The sequence below is a fragment of the Girardinichthys multiradiatus genome, chromosome 9 (assembly GCF_021462225.1).
Source record: "Girardinichthys multiradiatus isolate DD_20200921_A chromosome 9, DD_fGirMul_XY1, whole genome shotgun sequence".
NCBI lineage: Eukaryota > Metazoa > Chordata > Actinopteri > Cyprinodontiformes > Goodeidae > Girardinichthys > Girardinichthys multiradiatus.
The window spans coordinates 43,628,169-43,641,584 of NC_061802.1; the positions used below are offsets into that span (position 1 = coordinate 43,628,169).

The following is a 13,416-nucleotide window of genomic DNA, read 5'->3' on the forward strand; positions in this document are numbered from 1 at the left end:
TTATCCTTGACAGTCTTTCCCTTGAGTGCTTTTACCACGTATATTTATTAAATTTGTAACCACTGTCTTCTATATTTTGTCCGTACAATAAATTAAATGCAATGCAAATTATTTTGATCGTCTGCGACTTTACTTGGCTTATTAAAACTAGTAAACCTTCGTATTAGCTCTCTCTACTGGGGGGATGTACTTTTAAAAGCAACCTGTTTGCTCCATAGAACATTTAAACATTCATTTACGCATTCGAACATTTATACCAACCTTCTTCCTTTATTAATCAGGCGCTAAGGAACCATTTACTGTTTTAATATACATCTTATCTATATCTTATCCCGTCTAATCGTGGAACACACTTTCTTTCTGCATATCGGGTTGGTGCTGCGTTGTTCAGTTTGAGTCAACTGATTTACAGCACCTTCCTGATTTAAGTGTTTTCAAATTTGAGCATTAACTGCATTACTGCCACAGCAAAATAACAAACTCTTACTAAACAATCCATGTACAGTCAATATTAGTAAGTTAATTTAATGGACGTAGCTCTTACCTCCAGCGAATTTTGGCTGGCTGTAACTCATTACTCCATCATTTCTGCCAGTCATGTTCCAAGTTTCTAATCCAGTCCTCATGCCCTGTCTCATTTAAAATTTTCAGGTCTTCCGTCGTCTCTGTCCATCAGCCTACTTTGCTCTCCTTCCTCTTTCACAATTTGCCAAACACTGCTGTCTCTCAGGTCTATCTCTTTCTACTTTCAAACCTTATTTCTTCACCTGGCAAACTTTGAGAAATTTTGAGCATTGGTTTACATTCAGTCCTGGCTCATTGCTTAAGCCACCCTACAGCCGCAGCTCTTTTAGCAGACATCAATTTTCATTGAAAAATCATCTTTCTGAGCTCACTCCGAGCCTTTTCTCTAATTACGCCTTAACTTCTCCTCAAATACATCTCAAAACATTGTATACCGCAATGCGCTTAATTCACCAGGTCGCTCCTTTATTTCTCGCCTTCTGAATCTGATTAATTCCGTCCCCTTTCTGCTAGATTTGGTTTCTTTAGATGAGTTTGCCACTCTGACCTGTTTTTCTGGTCCTCTGTTCTGCAGAACCGGAATGGTATATCTTTCCTTTATGATGACGTCGTCACGTCAGCAGATTCCATTCAGTTTTGCACGGACGCAGCTTCGTCCGTGGGTTTTGGGGGATTTCTTCAGGGTCCATGGTTCGCTGCCATCTGGCCACTTTCTTTCCCCAATCCGAACCATCAGCCGTTATGAGATAATCTCCATCTCTATTGCATGCTGCGCCTGGGGCAACTAATGGAAGGAACGCATAGCCGCTTTATGCGATAATTCAGTCGTAGTCGAAGTAAATAAAGGCTGCTCCTCTTCTAAGTCAATCATGCCAGATACCACCTTGAAGACCTGATACTCGACTAATTCATCCCTCATTTCTCTATTCCAATCAGCTAATTATTATTGTAATTCAGGCTTGGCTCCCTTCGCTCAAGTCTGATTCCTTCGCTTAGCAAACTTTCAAACTTTTACATCGCTCATAATACTCCTCTTTACCCCGTTTGCATTCCTACCTTCTTAGCTTTTATTACTTATTGCTTCGAAGTCCCGCATTTCAAACTCCCTTACTTTAAAAGTTTATTAGCCAGCATAAACTTCTCTTCTAAGGGCCACTTTTCGAACCCATTCCAAGCCTTTTCTCAAATCATTCCATTAAACTTTTACTCTAAGGTCTCTGAAATCATAGCATTCCTGAGCCAGATCCGAGGAGACTTATCACTCCTCCCATCTTAAAAGTTCTTTTCCTAGTGCTCCGTTCAGGCCCTTCTTCATCTCACTTAAAATTTCTTCTTTCCAGCGCCTGGCTTTCAGCTTTTATAGCTTCCTTAGAGTAGGGAAATGTACTACCCCATCAAGCTCATCTGATTCTGCTAGAGTCCTAACTACTCCTCATCGAAAGATCTATCCCGATTATTTTAAAATTTATCTTAAACACTTCAAAAGAAAGGTACTTGCTTTTATCTTCATTGCTCGTTTTAATGGTCCATCCTGCCCCTTTCATGTCATGCTAAATTCGCCATCAAACGGCACAAACTCATTTCGAATCGGGGCGTCCACTTTAGCTGCCTCACCAGGAGTTTCGATTTCTTCACTCCAACAACTCGGCCGCTGGTCTCCTCAGCGTTTTCTTTGTATGTCTGTCCAGACCTCCAATCTGTCTTATCCACTCAACGATTTATCACTTCTTGGGTAACAACTCTCACAATTACTGGTGGTGGTCGGCCTTATCCAATCCTTTCCTCTAGCTAGATTAATTATTAATCTTTATTTAATTACAATTATTAATCTTTATTTAATTACTTACTTTTCTTATTAATGTTATACAGACTTGAATTACTTAAATATTGTGATTTGAGGGGTTTGTGTCATGTTTTTGGCTTGTTTCATTGAATGAAATGAATTAGCTGGGTTAGACTGACTACTTTGCTACAGCATGAGGAAACACATAATCTCCCATTTCCTTCAGTATTTCTCTAAAATCACTTTCCTGGTTCTCTTATCAAACCATTTTAAATTTGCATATTTTATTCTCCTATTTCAATTCATGTACCATGTTTTTAGACAGTTTTATTCTAGTTTTCTCTCTTTCAGATTCACCTGGAGCTCCGCCACTGGCAGGCAATTCCAACCAGCCTCGTCATGCTCCTCATTCAGCCTCTTCAGGCTCATCACTATCTACGCCATTGGCAGGCGTTTCATGCAGCCGTCGGGTTCACACACGTCATTGGCAGGCGTTTCATGCAGCGGTCGGGCTCACACACGCCATTGGCAGGCGTTTCATGCAGCCGTCGGACTCGCACACGCCATTGGGAGGCTTACATACAGCCGTCGGGCTCACACACGCTATTGCCAGGTGTTTCATGCAGCCGTTGGGCTCAATCGTTATTGGCAGGCGTTTCATGCAGCCGTCGGGCTCTCACACGCCATTGGCGGGCATTTACAAACATGCCTTGGCAAGCATCTCAATCCTAAGCCTTGTCAGGCATTCATCTAACCACCTTGACACTGCCAGGTACAGCCCATCTTCACCCGACCTGGCATCGGCCATCCACGCATCATCAGTCATAACTCAGGGTAAGCCCATTCGAGACTAATCATTATAAAATTTTGGTCTGCGTTTGACTCCCTGCTCTCAGATGATCAATAACTAATCTCCTTCAGTTTAGCCTCAGCCTGGCCTCGGCCCTATTGGGGGAAGACGTACCTAATCATAATCCTAAAATGTTTATTCAAACCTACTTCATCCTCAGCGTTTACGTCTCCCTCAGGGGTCCGAGCGCCAAAGAAATAATCTTTCATTAATAAATTCTTTAACCGTCTTCTTGTTGTTTCTCCTTTATGTGAGTCTTTCCAGGTTGAAATGGAGTTTAAACGAAAATTCAACATGGAAGACTCACCACCCCCGCCACGCCCAATCACTCCTCACTAGAGGGTGACACGGGAGTGGATTTTCTCTCCTGTCCCATCCCGCTGCTCCCACAGAAAAATGTCTTGTCCCATCCCAATCCCAGGCCAGCATAACGAAAGAAATCCTGTCCCATCCCACTCCTGGTAAATTGACTCCCACTCCCGTCCCGCTCCCATTCAGAACGACTCCCACTCCTGTGCCACTCCCATTTTTGTTTTCTTCATTTAGTCTTTTGGTAATTTCTTTCTTTGAAGGACCAGTTAGGTCCCTGTTTTTAGCTGTAGTAAAGGCCAGTTAAAGTAAAAAGAATAATAATGAAGAAATAATAAAATATCAAACAAGGAAACAGACCATGCCTCTCTTAGTTGAATAAACAAAATGTACCTAGTTGTATTTTACTCATTTATTAAGTGATTGTTTCCTTTGAACAATGACATTACTTTTATGTTTCAAGTTGCTGAAATGAAAGAAAAATGCACCTAGTAAGAGAACAGTACTTGTTGAACAAAAGGCCAAAAAGGCATTACCTTCACAATTTAGAAACTGTACCTCAATGGTTCACAGCCCTGGTCCTCAGGGACCCCTTCTCAGCAGGTGCTCCAGAACACCTGATTCAAATTCTGACATGACCTCCTATACAGGCATCAAGAATGGAGGGTCAAACTGGACAAAATTAAAACAATAAAATCATCATTAAATAAATGAATGTTGTGAATGTCCCATAAGTGAAGTAAATGTAACATGAAAGAAATGTAACATTAAATGTGCCATTACATTAAAAGTACCATTTATTTATTTAATACATCCTTAGAAACAATAAATGTACCATTATATTATGAAATGGAATATTATGCAATTAAATGTGCCACTGAATAATTAAGTATAATTTTAAAGACGATATGACGTAATTAGTGGTACACTTAATATTTAATGATGTATTAAATAAATTGTACATTTAATGGTACATTCAATTTTTTTCTATTTCACAACATATTTATTTAATATCTTCCCTTGATGAAGCCTTTCTACGGAGTCCGCGAGGGGACAAGGGGGGATTTGTTTTCTCTTTTGTGTCCCCACGGAATAGTCTTTGCGTTATTTCGCAATACTTTGTGGGATAGTTTCCAAACCAGATAACTACAAAAATGAAACAAACACTACACCCGTTTTGAGATTTATTGAGTTTTATTTTGAAATAAGCCTTAAATAAAATTATCTTCAAATCAGACTAAAAGACAGTTTTTATCCACAAGCTGTCAAACAAACTACTGAACTCTGGACAATAATACTGCACGAAACCACATCTGTGACACTTTGTTTGCTTATTGTTTGCTGCATGATGTGTACTTTTTTTTTTGTACGCCATTAGTGTTTTTGTTTTTATCGTGATTTGAACGGTTCTTCTTATCCTAAGCATTTCATCACATTGTTGACCTGCATATGACAAATAATCCATATCAATGCCATATCAGTGCTGTTTGTTTTATGAGCAGTTTGTCATCTGTGCTGCTGTTCCAAAATGCCGAACGCAAAAGTATTGCATGGGGACGCAAAAGTAATAAATTTCCCCATGTCCCCTCACGGGCTTCCGTACCTTACCTCTTAAATCTTTAGTGCACATGCAGCAATTTTGTTGGTCAGATGAGACTTGACACATGATGGTACTTTTGGTTTGATGAATGAAGAGATGCAGGGCTGATTTAATCCAGAATCTGCCTTACAAGTGTCCCTTAATTACTGGTGAACTTGTTCGTTCGTTCGTCGTCTTCCGCTTATCCAGGACCGGGTCGCGGGGGCAGCAGACTCAGCAGAGACGCCCAGACGTCCCTCTCTCCAGACAACTCCTCCAGCTCCTCCAGGAGGAGCCCAAGGTGTTCCCAGGCCAGCCGAGAGACATAGTCCCTCCAGCGTGTCCTGGGCCGTCCCCTGGGCCTCCTCCCGGTGGGACGTGCCTGCAACACCTCCCGAGGAAGGCGTCCAGGAGGCATCCGGTATAGATGCCCGAGCCACCTCAACTGGCTCCTCTCGATGTGGAGGAGCAGCGGCTCTACTCCGAGCTCCTCGCGGATGGCCGAGCTCCTCACCCTATCTCTAAGGGAGTGGCCGGCCACCCTACGGAGGCAGCTCATTTCAGCCGCTTGTATCCGTGATCTCGTTCTTTCGGTCATGACCCAAAGTTCATGGCCATAGGTGAGGGTAGGAACGTAGACCGACCAGTAAATTGAGAGCTTTGCTTTTCGGCTCAGCTCTCTCTTCACCACAATGGACCGGCACAGCACCCCCATTACTGTGGCAGCCGCACCGATCCGTCTGTCGATCTCCCGCTCCATTCTTCCCTCACTCGTGAACAAGACCCCGAGATACTTAAACTCCTCCACTTGAGGCAGGAACTCCCCAGGAACTCCCCTCCAACCTGAAGAGGACAAGCCACTCTTTTCCGGTCGAGTACCATGGCCTCGGACTTGGAGGAGCTGATCCTCATCCCAGCCGCTTCACACTCGGCTGCGAACCGCCACAGCGCATGCTGTAGGTCTTGGCTAGAGGGGGCCAGCAGGACCACGTCATCCGCAAAAAGAAGAGACGAAATCCACTGGTCCCCAAACCAGACCCCCTCCGGCCCTTGGCTGCGTCTAGAAATCCTGTCCATAAAAGTTATGAACAGGACCGGCGACAAAGGGCAGCCCTGCCGGAGTCCAACATGCACTGGGAACAGGTCCGACTTAGTGCCGGCAATGCGGACCAAACTCCTGCTCCGCTCGTACAGGGACCGGATGGCCCCTAATAAAGGGCACCCGATTCCATACTCCTGGAGCACCCCCCACAGGGCATCACGAGGGACACAGTCGAATGCCTTCTCCAGGTCCACAAAACACATGTGAACCGGTTGGGCAAACTCCCATGAACCCTCGAGCACCCTGTAGAGGGTATAGAGCTGGTCCAGTGTTCCACAGCTGGGACGAAAACCACACTGTTCCTCCTGAAGCCGAGGTTCGACTATCGGTCGGACTCTCCTCTCCAATACCCTGGCGTAGGCCTTACCAGGGAGGCTGAGGAGTGTGATCCCCCTGTAGTTGGAACACACCCTCCGGTCCCCCTTCTTATAAAGGGGGACCACCACCCCAGTCTGCCAGTCCAGAGGCACTGTCCCCGACCGCCACGCAATGTTGAAGAGGCGTGTCAACCATGACAGCCTTACAACATCCAGACACTTGAGGTACTCAGGGCGGATCTCATCCACCCCCGAAGCCTTGCCACCGCGGAGCTTTTTAACCACCTCGGTGACTTCAGCCTGGGTGATGAAAGAGTCCAACCCCGAGTCCCCAGCCTCTGTTTCCACCACGGAATGCGTGATGGCAGGATTGAGAAGATCCTCGAAGTACTCCTTCCACCGCCCGATAATGTCCTCAGTCGAGGTCAGCAGTCTCCCGCCCCCACTATAAACAGTGTTGGCAAAGCACTGCTTCCCCCACCTGAGGCGCCGGACGGTTTGCCAGAATCGCTTCGAGTCCAACTGGTAGTCCTTCTCCATGGCCTCACCGAACTCTTCCCAGGCCCGAGTTTTTGCCTCTGCCACAGCCCGGGCCACAGCACGCTTGGCCTCACGGTACCCGTCAGCCGCTTCAGGAGTCCCACAAGCCAACCACAGCCGATAGGACTCCTTCTTCAGCTTAACAGCATCCCTTACTGCCGGTGTCCACCACCGGGTTCTGGGATTGCCGCCACGACAGGCACCGCAGACCTTACGGCCGCAGCTATGGGCAGCAGCATTGACAATAGATGCAGAGAACATGGTCCACTCGGACTCTATGTCTCCAACATCCCCCGGGATCTGGTCGAAGCTCTCCTGGAGGTGGGAGTTGAATACATCCCTGGCCGAGGGCTCCGCCAGGCGTTCCCAGCAGACCCTCACTATGCGCTTGGGCCTGCCAAGTCTGTCTGGCTTTCTCCTCCTCCAGCGGATCCAACTCACCACCAGGTGATGATCAGTGGACAGCTCAGCCCCTCTCTTCACCCGAGTGTCCAAAACATACGGCCGAAGGTCTGATGATACGACAACAAAGTCAATCATCGACCTCCTGCCTAGGGTGTCCTGGTGCCAAGTGCACTGATGGACACCCTTATGTTTGAACATGGTGTTCGTTATGGACAATCCGTGACTAGCACAGAAGTCCAATAACAAAACACCACTCGGATTCAGATCGGGGAGGCCATTCCTCCCGATCACGCCTCTCCAGGTGTCACTGTCGTTCCCCACGTGGGCGTTGAAGTCCCCCAGCAGAATAATGGAGTCCCCGGGAGGGGCACTATCCAGCACCCCCGACAGGGACGCCAAGAAGGCAGGGTACTCTGCACTACCACTCGGCCCGTAGGCTGAAATGATAGTCAGAGACCTCTCCCCAACCCGAAGGCGCAGGGATACAACCCTCTCATCCACTGGGGTAAACCCCAACACGAGACGGCTGAGCTGGGGGGCAACAAGCAAACCCACACCAGCCCGCCGCCTCTCCCCGTGGGCCACTCCAGAGTAGAAGAGAGTCCAACCCCTCTCAAGGAGATGGGTTCCAGAGCCCACGCTGTGCGTGGAGGCGAGCCCGACTATTTCTAGTCGATATCTCTCGACCTCCCGCACAAGCTCAGGCTCCTTCCCCCCCAGTGAGGTGACATTCCACGTCCCTAGAGCCAGCCTAAGCATCCGGGGATCGGGCCGCTGAGGTCTCCACCTTCGTCCGCCACCCAATCCTCTTTGCACCGGTCCCTCACGGTTCCCCCTGCAGGTGGTGGGCCCACTGGGGGATGGCCTTGCGTCTCTGGTTCGGGCTTGGCCCGGCCGGGTCCCGCGAGGAGCAACCCGGCCACCAGGCGCTCTCCGACGAGTCCCGACCCCAGGCCTGGCTCCAGGGTGGGACCCCGGCTCCGCCGTACCGGGCGACGTCACGTGCCTCGATATTTTGTTCTTCATCTGGTGAACTTGATTACAACTAAACACGTTTTACAAGCATCATACTGCGTGTTAAAACCGCTACATTCAACTCTCCTGAAGTTTGGTAATATTTGCGACTTTCCTGTCAGCTCTATGAGTTTAATAGATAAGTCCTTACTTCTGACTTTACGTTACAAATCCAATTTTACCGCGTCCAGTTCTCCACCTGCGTTTGCTCCCTACATTCTGAACGCAGGTGGAAAACATTGAGCAGAAGCACTGTTGGCTTGTGGGTCGTGTAGTTCGTTTGACTCACATTATAGTATAGGCTTCTTGGAAAAAAACTACACAATGGCGGCGTCGATCCAAGTTTTTTTTTCTTAAAGTTTATAACAATGTCTCAGTTTTACATTTCCAAGGACAATTGATCCTAGTTTATTTTCCCTCCTATTGGTTAGCTCCCGCTCCCGTCTGCTCCCGTTCATTTTTTGATTCTGTACCGTCCCAATCACGTGATCTTTACTGATGCTGTCTCCCGTCCCGCGGGATTCCCGTGGGAATCCCGTGGCCCATGGGACTCCCGAAAAAATGTCAGCCTCTACTCCTCACTGGCTGCTCCAATCAACGGCAGGTCCGCACTCCTCCTCGGCCAGTCATCTCCCAGGGCATCACTTTTAAAGACCCTCTGCATGGAAAACACCGCTCTTCTGTTGTGCTTCGACCCTCCTCCACCCCTTCTTCACCATGGGCTCCCAACTCCTTCCATACCAAAGCCTACACCACCACCAGGATCGGATCCCGGGGGGGGGAAGACGTACCTAATCATAATCCTAAAATGTTTATTCAAACCTACTTCATCCATAGCGTTTATGGCTCCCTCAGGGGTCCGAGCGCCAAAGAAATAATCTTTTATTAATAAATTCTTTAACCGTCTTCTTGTTTTTTCTCCTTTATGTGAGTCTTTCCAGGTTGAAATATGATTACATTCAAAATGTCAATTGTTGTGTGGTGGTTTGAAATGCTAAAACCACACATTCTTAATTTAACCAGATGATGAGAGGCTTTTTGCATGCATGAGGACTAGTGGTTCCACAGCGGAAGGTCCATGAGATGTTGGCTCGAATAAACCCTAAGGCAACTGCAATGAGCTGGAGCAGTGCAGTGTCTCGACGTGTCTATCATGTCCCATACCCCAACAGTTTGTGGCATATTGATGGCAACATGCGTCTCATAAGGTAGATCAAAATGTCAAAACTGCATTTTAGAATACATCTTGATGAATTAAATTCAATTTCTTGATTCTTATGTGGGGCTTTATGGTCCATGGTGTCATTGATGAATGTTCCCGCTTGATTACTTACTTGAACTGTAGCACAGACAACCACACCTCAACAGTACTGTTTCATTTTCTCAAAGCAACAGGCCTTTATGGATTTCCGATTAGAGTGAGGTCAGATCACGGTGGTGAGAATGTGCAAGTGGCACTGGTGATGAACCTCCAACAGGGAATTGAATGTCGCATTACTGGGGAGTCTAGCCATAACCAGAGAATAGAGCGTTTTTGGAGGGATGTGTTTTTACACGTTCTGGAACCATTTTATAGTATGTTCTACGCTCTTGAAGATTCAACCCCATTGGATCCCAGTGACAATCTGCACAAACTTTCACTGCTCATAGTTTTTTTTTTTCCTGAGATTCAAAACCGACTAGAACAATTCAGAAAAGCTTGGAACCATCATTCCTTGTGTACAGAAAACAACAGAACACAAATCTGGACTGAAGGGATGTTGGCAAACATGGATGTCAACACCACAGCAACAAACAACATGTTTGGTGAAAATTCCTACACAGCAGAGACTCTCGAAGAACGTCTGGAACAGCATGGCCTTGAGCCACTTCCGAAATGACAAACTAAATATATGGTCCCGGGCAACAAAAAGCAAGACACTGTTAAACATTCTCAGTTTGAAAATGTTTGTGTAATATTTGCTAAGTGTCTTTTTTTTCACCCTTAAAACAATATATCTTTTGGACCCCTTTTTGAGCTTTAGAATTTGAGTTTTTGTCTAATCAAAATGAGCAGTGTTGATTTATTATATTAACTAGAACAAGCATTACAGAAGAAGAAACCAAACAACGCTCATTTAGCTCAAACATATACCCTTGAATGCTCATACCAAAAAAGCCGTTCAAAAGCACATTTTTTCTATAAATACAATAAAATTCAGTAAATATAACTTTTTTTAAATCTTTTCCAAGCTTGGTCATTAAAAAACTTTACTATAACTTGTTAAAAAACCTTCTTTAAAACATTTTCAAAACATTCCAACCATTTTTAAAAGAACTGCATATTACACTTACTGGCTGCTTATGCAACACCAAAGGTAGGAGCCTGCAAAACCCCCTCTGTCATGTACTTTTTAAAAGATTCATAGTCTGTGTGTAGAGGAACCCTGAGTACTATAAGGCAAGTATTTGCTTCTGGGAATATTTTGTTGGTCTCGTGGAGGAACTAAATTTGTGGACGATTGGGGAAATCCCAGTGGAGGCACCGTCGATGCTCCAGAAGCAAACTCCAGTATCATCTCAAGTGTAATGGGACTGCATTCTCCTTCTGAAAGACAAAATGTGGAAATTGCAACTGTGAATATAATGCATACAGTGTGTACTCTTAAGTAAAGACATCTAAGACATGGAAGAAAATATGTGTTTAGGACAAAGCTAAAGACAAATGTTTCTTGTCCTTTTTCCCATTTTGTTAACATAATCTTGGTAGACTAGTAATGATGATGGTTTTCATCTTTATGACAAATTATGTGCTTATATGTAATATAATAATTAGCAAATCCAAAGAAACAAAATACTAACATGTTCAAAACTGCACCATGTTTAAGCATGTTCACTGTAAATGGTATGTTCAAAAATGAATGTGTGTGTTTTTGGACAGTGATCTCCTTTTTTAGTGCTTCGTTTGTGCAGGTCTGTGCTGTCTAGGAGATATAAGTTTTAATTTCAGACGATCACATGATTTTACCTGAATTAATTACCTCCGTCTGATCCAGAAAACACCACCTTGTGTGGGAATGGATTTCACCAGCTCCAGCCTACCTTGACAGGAACTGATGACATCTATGGCCTACGACCGTTATAATGTAATGTTTATAACATTTATAATAACAAATATCGGATGCTGCTCAGCTTGTTGTCTTCTTAAAATGACTTTATGCTTTTGTGTGTAAATTTGTTAAATAAACTATGGTTACGAAATATATTGTGCATAATGTACTTTGACTTTAATCAAGGAAATTTGTAATGCATTGTTTTATTTTTACTTTGTCAGTCACATTTCTGTGCATAATTGACCTATTAAATGTCTTCAAGGTTTATGAAAAAGAGCTTTTTATTGCAAGTTCTCACTAGTGTCTGCTGTGCTTGCAATCTGCCCCGGATTAGGAGAGAAAATGGATGGATGGATATTGTAGTCATTCAAGTAAATACACAACTGGTAATATAGTTTGACGTCCACACTTTTGATACATGTTGAAATGAAGACTCAGCTAGGCTTTGTTTCACACATATGACATTCATATCATTCATGGATGCTTTGGAGCATCTGTGACCCTAGAAGGCTAAGGAACATTTTCAAAATTGAACAGGTACTTTCAGTTCCAAGCCAAGTAGCAAAAATAATAATGCATTTTATTTGGTGGCATCTTTTAAGACACCCAAGAACACTTTACAAATTTAAAAACGATAAAAAAATTATAAAACAAACTGAAATTAAGAACTATTAGAAATGACTAAGAAATGAAAGTGAGAAGGCCACTTGAACAGATGGTTTTTGGGTTGTGATTTGAAGGTTGTAAGTAGTAAGTGTCCAGAGATTGCTGTAGATTGATATGTTTTGTGGCACCAGACATATTATGTAGACCAGAATTAATCTTTTTGATCAATGCTAATTATAGCTTTTGCTTTTTTATTCTTTAATTATACGCCCCGACAGCCATTGGTACACAGGAATTCTCTTTTTGCAGTACTCTCAAAAAAGGCCATACCCCAAAATGCCAAAATAGCCACGCCCCCTGCCACTATCTGTACAGATCTGAATCAGCAACAGGAACACAAGATGTCTGCAAAGGCCCTGTATACCTTTGTGAAATTAAAAAGACACCAGGCATCTGGTCATCTTTGGAAATTAGTGATCAGAAAAGTGATTCTGAAAGTAGTGTTGACACAGAGTTAGACTCATGTTGCATTTCTCCCAGAAAAGTTCTCTTTGAATTTAAATGTATTCGTGAAGAAGTAGAACACAACAAGCTTTCTCAACTGGGAAAAGGGAATACACAACTTTGAAACCTGGCACTTGGACTCATGTTGAAATGACAGACAGCCAGCAGTTAACATCCCAGTGGTGCTCCAATGTTTCATCGAAGTGCAACCGTTCCGCTTTGGTTACTCAGATCCTTTTATTCCAGGCAAAGAGATTTAATTTGCCCTTTACACTTTAATTGATTTACTACAACTCTGTAAATACATTTTAAATACTTTATATAGAAAAGCAGAAAAACAGTACAACTACGGTACCGGGGCCCAATCCTACTCCTCTCGTGGATAAAGGTGGAACACATCGAAACAAAGAACACTCATCAATATATACTCTAGGCTCCACCTTGTTACATGAGACAGAGCACAAACCTCAGTGCATCAGTAAATTTATGTGTCAGCCTGAAGTGGCTTTAACTGGATTGAGCAGTGTGGTCAGTGGGTGTGATGAACCCTAATTCTGTGTGCATGCAACAGTAAAACTTTTGATAAAGCATTTAATAAGCATGTTACATATTTTATTCATATGTTCCTGTAAGGAGACACAGGTAACTTTAAGAAAAGTCTAACAGAAGACACAGATATCTCCATGGCCACCGGCCATTCCAAGTGGTTACTGTCTGGAAACCTGCAAAAGGGCTGTGTGATGGCAAGATGGAACCAGCTGTGTGGAGGTCAGCAAAGGCAGCAGATCTG

General features: G+C 44.3%; 1 protein-coding gene across 1 annotated transcript in view; it reads left to right on the plus strand.

Moving 5' to 3' along the window:
* Positions 1–11,655, plus strand: part of LOC124873321 (putative protein tag-278) — a 34,935-nt gene extending 23,280 nt beyond the window's left edge. The window contains exons 4-6 of the transcript XR_007039497.1: positions 2,660–3,142; positions 9,448–9,632; positions 11,460–11,655. The gene's annotated coding sequence lies outside the window, so the exon portion shown is untranslated. The remainder of the gene's footprint in view (positions 1–2,659; positions 3,143–9,447; positions 9,633–11,459) is intronic.
* The last annotated feature ends 1,761 nt before the right edge of the window (positions 11,656–13,416 follow it).